Raw genomic sequence first — 15,589 nt, forward strand, 5'->3', positions numbered from 1 at the left:
GAGTTGATGGGTGCAGCACACCAACATGGCACAAGTATACATATGTAACAAACCTGCACGTTATGCACATGTACCCTAGAACTTAAAGTATAATAATAAAAAAGAAAAAGAAAAAGAAAAAAAAAAATGCCCAGTGAAGAAACAAGGAACGTCACATTAGACCCAGGGACTGTGGGAGTCGTTGCTGCAGACTTGTACATTTTACATGAAAACAGGTCATCACAAATGTCAATTGCTGGGAAAGAAAGCAGAAAGAAGAGGTTGATCCCACTTTATCTTACTCCCCCAATCCTGAGATATGATAAAGGTGACATAACCACCTGTTCTGTCCATTTACAGGAAACTCACAGGTTGTGAACTCCATCAGTCTTCACAGGCTAATTGGCATCCACCAGAGGTGAAACCAAAAAGATTTTTCCTTGCTTATCATGTTATCTTGGTGTCTAAGCCTTTTGTCAGATAACAGGAATTTTGGGGAACGTTAGTATGGAGAATGTATAACAATAAAAATGCAACATTAACTATGGACACTTGGGAATTTCTTGTGTTTTCTAAATTTTATGAGTTGTTAAAGCAAACTAAATATAGGCTGAGAAGGAAGTCTACACTTCTATACTTGTGTTTTTGTGGACAAACTGCAACTTAACTTAACAGGTAGACAAGTTCGAGAACCTAACATGGGAGTGTGTGCCTGTAACAGTGCCTGGGTCTTGGCCAATCCCAGCAGCCATACTTCAACCACTCGTACACTGTTGAGTGTTCAAACTGTTCAAATAAGGCCAAGGCTGAGCTGTAACCAATCCACTTGTTTCTGTACCTCACGTCCTATTTCTGTACCTCACTTCCGATTTCTCTACCTCACTTTCCTTATTTTGTCTATAAACCTTATCCCACTATGTGCCTATGCTGGAGTCTTTCTGAATCTGCTGTGATTCTGGGGGTTCCTGATTCATGAATCATTTGTTGCTCAATTAAACTCCTTTAACTTTAATTCAGCTGAAGTTTTTCTTTTAACAGAGTATAGGGCTGGTATTGCAATGACAATACATGTCCTAGCAATCGTTAAAGGCTCTTTTAATACAATAATACATACAATAATAATAATAATTTTATTTATCATTCTCAGTATGTGCCAGACACTGCTATTTTAAAGTCTTCATTTGGAATTTAAAATATAGAGAGGCCGAGCAGCAAGGCCCAGCACCCTGAAAGAACAGTTAACCTACCCCTGTGGGTCATCATCATGCCCTCCGACCTGGCCAAGAAGAAGGCAGCCAAAAAGAAGGAAGCTGCCAAAGCTCGACAGCGGCCCAGAAAAGGACATGAAGAAAATGGAGATGCTGTCACAGAACCACAGGTGGCAGAGGAGAAGAATGAGACCAATGGCAGAGAGACCACAGAAATAGATTTGCTGACCAAGGAGCTAGAGGACTTTGAGATGAAGAAAGCTGCTGCTCGAGCTGTCACTGGCGTCCTGGCCTCTCACCCCAACAGTACAGATGTTCACATTATCAACCTCTCACTCACCTTTCATGGTCAAGAGCTGCTTAGTGACACCAAACTGGAATTAAACTCAGGCCGTCGTTATGGCCTCATTGGTTTAAATGGAATTGGAAAGTCCATGCTGCTCTCCGCTATTGGGAAACGTGAAGTGCCCATCCCTGAGCACATTGACATCTACCATCTGACTCGAGAGATGCCCCCTAGTGACAAGACACCCTTGCAGTGTGTGATGGAAGTTGACACAGAGCGGGCCATGCTGGAGAGGGAGGCAGAGCGGCTGGCTCATGAGGATGCGGAGTGTGAGAAACTCATGGAGCTCTATGAGCGCCTGGAGGAGCTGGATGCTGACAAGGCAGAGATGAGGGCCTCCCGGATCTTACATGGACTGGGTTTCACACCTGCCATGCAGCGCAAGAAGCTAAAAGACTTCAGTGGGGGCTGGAGGATGAGGGTTGCCCTTGCCAGAGCCCTCTTTATTCGACCCTTCATGCTGCTCCTGGATGAGCCCACCAACCACCTGGACCTAGATGCTTGTGTGTGGTTGGAAGAAGAACTAAAAACTTTTAAGCGCATCTTGGTCCTCGTCTCCCATTCCCAGGATTTTCTGAATGGTGTCTGTACCAACATCATTCACANATTAAATTTTGGACTTTAACATTTTCCTGGACTGTCCTAAAGGGGAGAGGAATTAATAACATTTACATGTTGGACATTTAAATATTTGTATTCTTTAAGGTGTATTTCTTCTGTCATCGAACTAATTATCAAATTTCTAGAAAGCCATATCAATCCTTGCAACAAGATATGATGTTTAGGATGGAAATTATTATAGGAAGCAATTTATTTTATTTCACTTTATTAGCCTGTGGGGTAGTGTGAACTTGGAATTAATTTTATGTAATATTTTGATTTAATCTGATATTTTCTTGAGGCAAAAGCTAAATCCACATCCAGCTGGGATAATACTAAAAAAGACTGTATTTGGAATAGGGCAATTGTTTTAGGAAGTAGGAGTAGGACTAGCCTGAGAGAATAATGGTCTGCTCCACCCAGGGCAGAACTTTTAATTATTAAGGGTTAATTGTTAAGACCCATAGGTTAAGAGAATAAGATCTGGGGAGTGATACAGTGCAATTTATTTCCCTATAAATCTATTTCCTTGAGAAAACATTTATTCCATTCCTCGAGAGAGAATAGTATTGTGAAGTTAACTTTTGCATCTCTTCCTATTTCCCAACTCTTTCCCTTGATAATTGCCTAAAGCAGTTTAGGAGAAAACAGATTGATCCACATAATAAATCTTGAGAATTGAGTCTCAGTTAGTTATATTTTGAGCATGGGCAATTTTAGTACATCATGTTGTTTTGTAAATTTTATTAATCTCTACTTATTTTGGTTTATTTTAGACTTTTCTCAATTTTGTATTTTTTCTAATCATTTTAAAGTCAATTACACATTCACATCACTATTTTTAATATAAAAACTTGGGTTAATTTTAATATCAAACAGTAGGACACTAGTTGGAAAATCCAAAATATCTAACATTAGCATACTGGTTGGAGCAACTTATACCTTCAACAACAGTGTAGTGGTTGGAACACTGAACAAAGTTTCTACCATTGATGAAATGCTGAAGTAAAATATGACAGCCTGAAAAAATGAATAAAAGTTACTTGAACGTAGAATGAGATTTGGAAGTACAAATCAAGGTTTTACCAGTGGTAGTTTCTGGATGCATTTATTTTTACCTATTTATATGATAATTATTCTGTATTAATAATTGCTTTTGTGATAAGGAAAACATAGAATTAATTTTAAAATAAAATTTACTACATAAGGAAAATAAGTAGGTTTGGAGGATCTTGGTGCTTTATACTCAAAAGTGATAATTCATTATAAACTAATTATTCTTGCTCTGCTGGTTTGACTGTATTTTAATTTTATGCTCAGGTGTGAAAAACATTTAGTTGGTACCAATTAATTCCCTCTTGTCAGACATTTAATTTTACTCACCAATTAAACACATATTATTGAATATTGAAGTTGTGCCAAATTATTTTCAGTTAACATGCTGGGAAATTGCAATGTGTGTTAACTTTTTAATTAAAACTAAAATCTTAAAATTAAAATATAATTAAATATAGCTTAAAATATATGTGTGCTTATATCTTAACTCTGAAGAATACAATTTTACTTTTGTTATTTCAAATGAATTCTAGAAACTTATGTCTCTGGGTCACTACTATGGTTTCAGTATTTGTTTTCTACAAAATTCGTGTTGAAATTTAATCACCATTGTGGCAGTATTGAGACGTAAGGCCTTTAAGAGGTGATTCTGTCATGAAAGCTCTGCTTTCATGAATGGATTAATGGGTTATCATAGGAATGAGACTTGTGACTCTATAAGAAGTAGAGAGATCTAAGCTGGCATATTCAGCTTCTTGCCATGTGATGCCCTGTGTCACCTTGGGACTTTGCAGAGAGTCCCCATCAGCAAGAAGTCACTCACCAGATACAGCCCCTTGACCTTGGACTTCCTAGCCTCCACAACTATAATAAATAAATTTGTTTTCTCTATAAATGACCTACTTTCAGGTGTTCTGTTGCTAACACAATCACCAATTAAAAAAATTGTTTGCAAGGAAATCATTATACTATTTGTCATCAAATCCATTGGTGTTTTCTGAAAACACTTTTTTTCCAGATTTTAGTTCTGTTGATATCTTGTAACTCTCTCCATTACTTTAAAATAGTCCTAAAATATCATGTTTATTCTTTAATATATTTTCCATATTCTACTCAATTACTTTCTTCTGCTATATTCACCACTTTCATATTCCTTTCTCCTTATTTCATCTTTTATCTTTTCTACTTGCTGTTTGCTTCATTCTTTTTTTATCTTCTATTTTACCATTTTTATTTTCTCTTCTTTTTTTAATTTTTTTCCCTTTGCCCCCCTTCCTTTTTTTCTCCTTCTTTCTTTTCTTTCTGCTTTTGTTCTTTTCTCTTCTAAATGAACATTATCCTTTAATTCCTCACTTCAATTCTGCTTAATTTTTTTCACATCATTGGATTCCAAAGTGTAGTCTGAGAATTTCTGAGGGTTGTCCTTCTTTAACTACATATTTGTGTGAGGCAAGCTTTTCTGCACGCACTTCAACAAACAAAATGTTACAACAAACTCAATGATCGCCAGCTGTTCATCTCTTAATCCCCCAAACTTGTGAAGACATTACTTTATGTAGATAAAAGACTTGCAGATGTGATTGATTTAAAAATCTTGAGATGGGAGATTATTCTAGGGGCCCCAGTGTAATCACAGGTATCCTTATAAGAGGGAGGCAGGAGGGCTAGAGTTAGAGAAGATGTAAGGATGGAATCAGTGATTTGGCTAAGAACCAAGGACTGTGTGCATCCTCTAGAAGCTGGAAAAGGCAAGGAATGTGTTCTGCTCTAAGGTCTTCAGAAAGAATGCCATCTTTAATTTGCTTCATTAGACCCTAGGCTTCTGGCTGCTATAAAACTGGACTTCTGACCACCAAAACTGTATGATAATAAATTTGTGTTGTTTTCAGACACTAAGTTTGTGGTAATTTGTCACAATAGCGACAGGGAACTAACACAGATCTATGTAAGGATTGACATTTTAGGCTGGTGGTTAGGAGTTTTAAAGATTGTAGATTCCGAGTTCCCACCTTCAGAGAGTCATATTTGGTAGATCTGTAAGGGGAATTGGAAATTGTTTTTAAGAATTCCCCAGCTGACTTGGGAAATCAAAAAGGTTTGAGAAGTGTTGGTTAAATGGTTAAAGGCACAGATAGAAATTTAAAGGGTGGGTACTTTCTGGCTGTTTAGAGAAACGTAGCCTATATCTGGATTTCAATTTGTGGATGCAAAGTGAAAATGTCTTTAAATAATGACTTGTAATTCACATGATTACAATTTTTTCTAAAATGTACTCGAGAACTGTTGCTTTAAATTTTTAACATTTGAATAATATATATTGAAATAGAGCAGCCATCACTGTAGTAATTGTCCAGCTTGATATATGGAGCAAATACCAAGTTTCCTTTTAAGTAAACTATTCAGGTTATATTTTCATAACCAAAACCTATTTTTTTACTCTTATTTCTTCAATTTTGAAGTACTACTGATTTATCATGCTAACTGAAAACATTATTTTACTTGCAAGTTTGGAAGAACCACAGAAAATGTGAAGTCGTTTTAAAAAAACGTGATCTTTGTGGTTAAAAAGAATGGAAATTGTGTAAAGTAACTCCCAAAATCAAAACTGTTTCACTGGCTTCTCATCATGTTTAGAACAATATCAAACTTTCTGAATGTGGCCTATATCATCTGGACCCCGGCTACCACTCTGAAAGTAACTCCCACAACTCCCCTGCCTTACCCACTTCCCACCAGCAAAAGTCTCCTTGCTTTCCTCAAATACATCAATTATGAGGTGGCATCAGGTCTCTCACAATTGCTTTTCCTTCTACCCGTTATCTGCATGATTCACTCTCTCTTCACATGTCTACTTAAATATTCTTCAGAAAGGCTGTCATGTTTCTGGGTGCTGCAAAGATAATTAATATCAGAAATACAAGTGCTGAGGAAGGGAAAGCTGGCAAAAGATCATTATACATAGTTTAGGTAGGTTATTGTGGCTGCTTAATACAAACATGTACATACACTGGTAGTGAGTATAAATTGGCATGACCATGTTGAACAACTAAAGTTAAATATCTGCATATCATATGACCCACTTCTAGGTACCTGTTCAAGGAAAATGAATATATTTGACCACTGAAATATATGTACAAGAATATGATTAGGAGATTTATTCATAACAGCTGCTGAACAGGGAACTGCACATGGACACAGCCTATCAACAGAGAATAACTAAATTGATATATTTATGTAATGGACTCCTCCACAGAAATGGAAAAAACGAAATACAGTGATATAAAAAACACTGAGGGCTGGGAATGGTGGCTGATGACTGTAATCTCAGCACTTTGGGAGGCTGAGGTGTGCAGTTTGCCTGAGCCCAGGAGTTCATGAAAAGCCTAGGCAACATGGTAAGACCTTAATTCTACAAAAAATATAAACATTATCTGGGCATGGAGGCACATGCCTGTATTCCCAGCTCCTTGGAAGGCTGAGGTGGGAGTACCCTTATGCCTGAGTGAGACTCTGTCTCAAATTAAAAAAAAAGAAAAATTAACAGGCTAAAAAAAAACCCATTGATTGAAAGACATAATGTGACATGAAATGAGCTAGTTACAAGGACCTATGTTGTATGATTCTAGTTCTATGAAGCTCAAGATCAAGGAAAATGTTGTGAGTATAAAATAGACATTACCTTTAAAGGCATATAGACTGGGTGGAGCATGAGGAAGTCTTTCAAGGTGCCAGAAATGTCCTATATCTTGATTAGTTGGAAGTTGCACAGTTCTATACCTATGCAGAAAGTCACCATGCTGTGCCGTGTACTTTAGACAGCAGTAGAAGGGATTCAAGGATTTCACCATCTTTTGTTTTTAACAAATTGATCTGTTAAATGGGAACTCACACACATATATGAAAGTTAAATGTATAAAGTATTTTAAACAGTTACAAATAAAATGCTGTGAATGTTACAAAGAAAAAGGAACAGATACACTATTTGCCCACTATCTGAGGTCTGGCAAAGCAGGATATTATTAGTCAAATTGAGAACATCATAATACCTTTTAGGAGAGTTTCAAGAATGAAACGAACTTGCAAGTCCTATAGTGTTTTGTACTATTAAAAATAGTAGTGTAGAAAACATAAAATATCCATAATCCAGTTTCAATCATTATCAAGATGAATCAAATCTTGTTTCATTTATAGCCCTGCCCATTGTCTCCCACATAATTTGAAGCAAATCCCAGGCAGTATATCAGCACATCTATAAATATTTCAGTATGATCTTTAAAAGATCATGTCTTTGAAAATCATAAGGTCAGGCATGGAAACTCACACCTGTAATCCTAGCCCTTTGGGAGGCCAAAAGAGGAGGATTGCTTGAGGCCAGGAGTTCAAGACAAGCCTGGGAAACATAGTGAGACCCTGTCTCTACAAAAAAATGTAAAAATTAGCCAGGCCTGTAGACCTAGCTATTAGGGGGACTGAGGGGAAAGGATTGCTTGAGCCCAGGACTTTGAGGATGAAATGAGCTATGATCACACCACTGCACTACAGCCTGGGCAGAAGGGAGACCCTGTCGATAAGGTGAGATAAGCTTCATGCACATGGATGAATCATTGATATTTTTTTTGGTCAACATATCAAAAAAAATTTACATATTTTATCTTCTTTCTTAGAACTTTTCTGTTGAAGAAACCAGGCCATTTATCTTGTTGCGTTCCCCCAGACTGAATTTTGCTTTTAGTGCATGTATTATGGATTGAGTAACAGAGCTATATTTTACTCAACAAATCATCTATAGATAGAATTTTGAGTGGTTTGCAGTCTTTGTTACTATAATAGTACTACAATGAATAGCTTTGTGGATACTTGTGTTTGTATTTCTGTCTGTTTGTGTTTTGGACAGATCCCTAGACACGAAATTGTAGTATCAAAAGGTAATGCATATGAAATTGTTTAGATACTGCCAAATTCTCTTCTATTAGGGTTGTTCTATTTTGCATTTCTACCAGCAAAGTTTTAGCATTCATTTCCCCACAGTTTTCTAACAGAATAGCTTGGCAAACTTTTGAAATTTTGCCTAATAGTTGAAAAAAGCCATCTCAGTATAGCTTTTTTTTTTTTTTTTTTTTTTTTTTTTTTTTGGGTGAGCTGAGTTGAGCATACAGATAACTTAAGCGTCTGTACATTAAGCAATGACTTTTCATAAAAATATTTTACATATATAAATAAGCAGCAGCTAGCCTGGTGAGCTATCTATAGCTTATAGTTTGTAGGGATGTTAAATGTTAAAAATATTTTGATAAATAAAATGTTATTAAAATATCATAATTTTAATGTAAGCATTTTAATTTAATCAATTGTAGTATATCTGAAAATATTTTGTAGAATGACTTGTAACTGATAACCATAAGTAGTAAAATTGGTAAAAGGTGCTCTTACAGAGTGCGTTAAATATTTTCATGTTTTGGAAATATAGAGTTTAGAATTTTTCTTTTTGTTCCTGATATTTTAATATGGCCAGAGGTATCTTTAATTCAGATTAGAAAACTTGTTAATTATCTAGTAATAGTGAATTGCTTTAAAATCTAGAATGGGACAAAGCAAAGAAGGCATTTCTCCCTTTTCTCCAGTCTCAAGGATGAAAAGCTAAAGGCAAAATGGCATACTTACTACACGCAATGGGCCTGAGAGTTCAGTGGGCAGAGGTATAAGGGGGAAGATGAGAAGTTAAAAGTTGTCTCCTCCAAAAGTAACGCCTTCTTGTTTTTTTGTATGTGTGTGTCTGAAAGACTGTTTTACAGTGTTACCCATTTTGGATTGAACTTTTCTTCCTTTTCTTCCCCTTTCCATGTTTGCGAAATTAAGCTGGACTTTCCTTCCATTCAGGAGGCCTGAGGAGGCCTGAAGTAGCCAGGGTAAGGTCAAATGGAAAGCAAGTACAGAATGGGCAATTTAGGAAAATTTGGTTTCATTTGACAAGAAATACTCAGTTTTTTTATTACTTTAAGAGTAGTAGAACCCAAGCCTGGATCTGGGTCTAGGAGAAAAAGAGTCTAAGCTATGGCTTGACCTACTTTAATTTAGACAAGGCAGTGGGTCAGAAATAATCCTTGAGGATCACAAGGCTGGAAGAGTATATGCCACTCTAAGGTCAAAGATGGTAGCTCTCTTGATGCCTTGGAAATGTATCAGGCCACTATATTAGCCTTTAGGTTTCCCTGTCATTGTTTTTCAATGGAAACAAAATTAATTTCTTCCATGTGCCGATCACCTGCTAGGCTATAAACTGCTTTTGAGGGGTTAAAAATACGCAGCCACTGTGCTGAAGAAGGTTGTAACCTTCTTAAAAAGGTACTAGAATGTGGGGCTTAGATGCATGAATTCTGGAGCCAGGCCCTTAAGCCTGGATAATTTTGATCAAGTTATTTAAGCTCATTGCAAGTTAGTTACTTCATTTAAAATTATCAATATTAACTGTAAGGTGCTTAAAACATCAACTAGTACATAGTAAACTGTTAATTTTTGTTATGATTACAGTTATTTAAAACAGACCCTATCTTTGATTTGCCCCTGTAATAAATATCTGCTCTTCATTTTTCTAACGTACTCAGTTAATGCCTATGGCCAAGGACAGAAAATCCTCCATGGCTATTCTGCTAAGGTTTCAGGGAAATATACACTCTTATTTTTCTTTGTGGATGAAGAAGTACTTAGTGGAATAAGCACTTTCCCAGCCATGCAATCTTTCCTTTGCAATTAATTCACTGTGCATATAGAATGAATGATTTATTATCTGGAATTCTTAGCTTATTCATTTATATAATGTGAAATGTTATCTTTAAAATTCATCATACCTGTAAAACATCATTATTAATGAGTAGCCTTGACACAAAAAGTGTACTTTATTGTTAAGCAGCCGTATGAGAAATTATAAATACTTTCAGGTATAGCCAAATATACTCTACCTGGTGAAAATCTTGCAATGTGTTGCAGCTAATTCTTGGGCTTGGAGGAAATTTTAAATCTAGGGTTTATAATTCACTGAGCTTAAAGTTAATCACACAGTATTTAAGATTAATTGCTATATTTACAGAACTAGCAATTCTTAGAAAAAATACTGATCAGATTTGCCACACCTACCAATCACTTCCAGTCAATCAGGTAACTTTGTCTAGAACGGGAAAGGAAACTGTTCAAATCTTTTGGATTTCCTTAATACATCTGAGTATATAGTGAGGCAAAATAATCTGCACATAAATATCATAAGTAATAAAAGGGACATTGTATTTTGTACATCTATCAATATATTAGAAAATACACTATCATTGATACTAGCACTCCATGTATGTAAGTGTATATGTGTGTGCGTACAAATGTACATATACATATATACATATATACACACACATATATATATACACATACATACATACATAGTATACATTCAGGGTTAGACACAACAATGGCAAAGATGTATGAGTGTGTATACAATTCATACTGTACTTAAAACACTGGAATGAGTTCAAGTCATTGCCGATTTCTGATTTACAGTTACTTGCAGATTGTTATTCTAACCTTAAGTAATATTTAAGCCTTATAACATGAAGATTTCAAATGCTAATACTTTATAATTATTTATTTAAAAACCATAAAAATTATGTTAAATAGTTTCTAGCATGGTAAACTTAAGTAAAAACATATAGAACATTTGACAATGATACTAGCAAACTCTGCTGCAAAAAAGTTAAAAGTTCAAAATGCCTATTAGAGATTGGTTCATATCTTCAAAATAAGAAGCTTCCATGAGAATCTCTATGGTGCATGGTTTGAGGATATGATATTTTGATATGGGCTGCTTGAACTAAACTGACTTTGCTATTTAACTGTGTGACCCTGGGAACTCTGTTTCCTCATCTGTCAAGTATATGTAAGAGGTGTAGGACAATGCCTCACACAGCAAATAAGGTCATAATTATGATAAGAAACCTAAGATTCCTTTGAGCTTTAGAATTGTATGAAAGAGTAGTAATACCTGTTTAAGAGATGATACTAAGGGCTTCTTTAGCCATACAATACTGAAGAAAATGAGCTCTCAATGAAATAAACACTTTAATTTTTATCATATGCATTTATAATATAAACAATAGCTTATAGGAGTTAGCTTGGAGCTTGCAAGAATTCAAGGTGATTTGGGAAGACTGAATATGGCAATAATTGGAAATACTGCTCTGATTTATTTCTCTAATCTTGACATATAAGATGAAGGATTCATGATGTAGAATCACTTAAGTTTTATATGTTACTAATGTAGCTTTGTACTGATTAAAACTGAAAGAGAGCCTAATGCTTTCTTTCCATTTGCTGAGTTTCATGGGTATGTGTTTAATCTGAACTCTTTTTAATGCGAGTGAAATGAAGAAAGCTGAAAAAGGCCAGTCCTAAGCCTAAGCATCAGTTAGTTACACAATAGGTTCAGGGAATGTGTTTAAAAACCAGAACGCCAGTGCTTAGTCATCTGGCTTCTATCTGCCTTGTTCTCTGTAGAGACTTAGATAATATACTTTATAAATTGCTGGAGAATGGAGATAAAACTTGATGATTTTAATGGAACTGGTTGTTGTTTCCCTAGAGTAATTCAGTTAAAGTTGCCCTGTGTTGAACATCAGTGAAACAATTTCTCTTTCTTCTTAGGTTCATTCTGTGAAGAGAATTAAATAGGAAAAAAAATTACATTTCAGATCTTTTTTGTAAGACCAAAATTTTCTGGCCAATATTTGAACATTGCAAATAATTGTGTAAGTAAAGATTATTCATTTAGACAGTGTTCTCATTTCAACAATAGCTCATTTCTAGTATTTAATTACATGATGTTCCAAATGATATCATATCATTCCAGTAGAATAGGGGAGCTTTCCCAGTCACTGTTTTGAACATTTCATCTAATTAGAGAACAGAACTTTTATGTTGTGAGTGTAATCTAATGTTGTAGGGTATAATCTCTATTTTATGTTTTTGGATAAAGAAGATGGGAGAGTGGTCAGAGAAGAAATGTTTGAATAAACATTTAACATAAGTTCAAATGCTCATATGTGCTTTTTATTGATGTAAAACAGGTTACATCAAAAAATAATTTTACATTTTATAGTTTTACTAATCTCTAAGGGTAGTCTGAATGAAATACAGACACTAAAACTGATACCAGGATAGCACAACTAGTGAAAAAATTAATATGACCAATTCTAGTAATTTACTTAAGAGCACTTAAGACCCAGAAATAGAACCACACAAATGCAAACATCTGATTTTTGACAAAGGTGTAAGAGAAATTCAAAGGAGAAAGGGTATTCTTTTAAACAAATGGTAGTAAAGCAATTAAATGTCCATAGACAAAAATAATAAACCTTGATCCACATCATACACTTTTCCTAAAACCAACTCAAAATAGATAACTCAAAACCATAATATTTTCAAAAGGCAACATAGGAGAAAACTCTGGAACCTAGGGCTCGGTCACATGTTCTTAGACATGATACCAGGAGTACCATCCATAAAAGGAAAAATGAATAATTTGGACTTCATCAAAATTAAAAACATTTGCTCTGAGAAAGACCCTTATAAGGAAATTGAAAGACAAGCTATGGAATGAGAGAAAATAATTGTAAAGTACATATCTGACAAAGACTTCTATTAGAATATATAAGAACCTCCCAAAACTCAGCAGTAAAACTAACAAACAAAACCCCCCAAAATAACTAACAAAATTAGAAAATGTGAAAGACATTAAGAAACATGTCACTGAAGAGGATATAAAGATGACAAATAAGCACATGAAAAAAATGTTCAACATCACTAGCTGTTACAATACGAATGTAACTCAAAATACCATTTGCTATTGTCAGTATTTCAGTTCTTCCAAAAGGAATGTAGTGATGTCTCATTTGGATTACATTTGTATTTCCAGATTTCACAGTCCTACCAGCAATGTATGAGAGATCCAGTTCCTCTGCATCCATGTAATCCAAAATGAGATGTCACTACATATCTTTTGGAAGAACCAAAATAGTGACAATACCAAATGCTCATAGGACTGTGAAATCTGGAAAATAGTTTGGCAGTTTCATAAAAATACCAAACATAAACTTACCATTAGACAATCGAGCACTTGCACTCCTGAGAATTTATTCTGGGTGTAGAGTGGGAGGTAGAGAAATATGTCCACGTAGAAACCTATACATGATTGTTGAAAGCAGCTTTGTAAGAAATGGCCAGAAACTGAAAACAACAAAAATGTCTTTCAACAAGTGAATGGTTAAACAAACTGTGATCCATATATACCATTGAATACTGCTCAGCAATAAAAAAAGAATGAATTATTAATACATACAACTTGGATGTCTTGGACAGATCTCAAGGGCATCATGCTGAGTGAAAAAAAAGCCAAGTTATTCATTTACGTTAATCTATACAACTAATAAAATAACATAAAAGTATGCATACACATTGTATTGAATGTCAATGTCTTGGTTTTAATATTGTACTGCAATTATATAAAATGTAACTATTGAGGAAATCTAAGGGAATACTACACTGGCACCAGTCCTCTTTGTACAATTTTTTGCAACTCCCTGTATCTACAGTTATTTCAAAATAAAAGTTTAGGCAGGGCATGGTGTCTCACGCCTGTAATACCAGCACCTTGGGAGGCCAAGGTGGGCAGATCACTTGAGGTCAGGAGTTCGAAACCAGCCTGGCCAACACGGTGAAACCCCGTCTCTACTAAAAATACACAACAATTAGCCGTGTGGTGAAGCATGCCTGTAATTCCAGCTACTTGGGAGGTTGAGGCAGGAGAACTGCTTTAGTCTAGCAGGTGGAGGTTACACTGAGCCGAGATTGTGCCACTGCACTCCAGCCTGGGTGACAGAGCAAGACTCCATCTCAAAATAAAGAAAGAAAGAAAAAGTTAAAAAAAAATACAAACATGGGATGTGATAAACAGTCCTTTCTAACTGGGTTTTGTTGCATATGGATGTGAGATGTCGAACTGTAGCAGTTGATGTCCAAGACAGTGGTCAGCAGGAAGGTGATGGACAAGCCTCCACATGATAAGGGGGCCTGATATAGTTTGGGTATTTGTCCCCACCCAAATCTCATGTTAAAATGTAATCCCCAATATTGTAGGTAGCGCCTGGCAGTGACTGGAATATGGAGGCAGAATCCTCATGAATGGTTTAGCACCATCCCTTTGGTGCCACCCTCCAGATAGTGAGTGCGTTCTTGGAAGATGTGTTCTGAGATCTGATAGTTTAAAAGTGTGTGGTGCTTCCCCTCACCCCTCCAGTTCTCACCATGTGATGTGCTTGCTCCCCTTTGCCTTTTGCCATAATCGAAAGCTTCCTGAGACCTCCCAGAAGCAAATGCAGCTATGCTTCCGTAGAGCCTGTACAACCATGAGCCAGTTAACCCTCTTTTCTTTATAATTAACCGAGATTTCTTTATAGCAATGCAAGAATTGGCTAATACAGGGCCTTCAGGATCAAAACCAACTTTCCCACAGAGTACTCATTCAAACCACCAAAGATCACATTTAAAACAAAGATCTATCACCTGAACATTGATGAAAATGGGAAGGTCTGTTTGCCAGTAATTAGTGCTGAAAACTAGAAGCTGGCAACCAAAACCAGCTAAGTAATCAGTCAGTCTTTCATAGCACTGATGAACTACCCCCAGCCCAAGCATTCCCTCTGGCCTGACCTACCTGAAGAATACTCAAAGGATCATAAAAAAATCTGTAAGAATGCTGGAGAGTTTACAAAGCAATATAGTCAAAAGTGATTTGAGGACTGAAATCTACTGCGATTGATTCCAGCAAATGTGAGCAGAGCCCTTGCCCCTGAGAGCAGTGCATTCAGACACCCACAAAGCAAGGCTCTGTGGAAAACTGACATAGCCATCCCCTGGGTTCACTTGTGGCAGTTACTAGCTTTCCATAGTTTTCTCAATCAAAAGTGATCTAGGTAACTTGTAAAGAAAAGATGAAAAATTTAAGATGCTTTCATTCTGCTTTGTTTTAAAAAAATCACTGCTTCAACCAACTTCAAAAGAATGATTTTCCTTTTCTTGTCCAAAGTTATCCAAAATCTTCAAGCTACACTTAGCTCCTAAGGTTATAAAAGAAAAAAAAAAAAAGAAAAAAATGTGGTTGACCTTCTTCCTTCTGCCCTTGCAACTCCCATTTCTTGCACTCATTTTCTTTTTCATTTATTCACTTCCTCAGACTTAGGCCCTGCCTCCTCCACATAGGAGATTAGAGGACCCAGGTGCTTCGGTGGCCTTTCCTCTGGCTTATTTGGACTGCTCTGTGTAGGAGTTGGTTTAAATTCTCCTGACTCCCCGTTTATAAGGTCAT

The 15,589-nt window shown here is 36.0% G+C and overlaps 2 pseudogenes across 1 annotated transcript; both read left to right on the forward strand.

Moving 5' to 3' along the window:
* Positions 1-1,183: 1,183 nt before the first annotated feature.
* Positions 1,184-2,158, forward strand: LOC108512164 (ATP-binding cassette sub-family F member 2 pseudogene; annotated as a pseudogene). The gene has a single exon (XR_001880510.1). The product of XR_001880510.1 is annotated as an ATP-binding cassette sub-family F member 2 pseudogene (transcript).
* Positions 2,159-14,236: 12,078 nt separating this feature from the next.
* LOC108512165 (ubiquitin-conjugating enzyme E2 L3 pseudogene) lies at positions 14,237-15,015 on the forward strand (annotated as a pseudogene).
* The last annotated feature ends 574 nt before the right edge of the window (positions 15,016-15,589 follow it).

This window comes from Rhinopithecus bieti, unplaced genomic scaffold (genome assembly GCF_001698545.2).
Source record: "Rhinopithecus bieti isolate Rb0 unplaced genomic scaffold, ASM169854v2 scaffold_29877, whole genome shotgun sequence".
Lineage (NCBI taxonomy): Eukaryota > Metazoa > Chordata > Mammalia > Primates > Cercopithecidae > Rhinopithecus > Rhinopithecus bieti.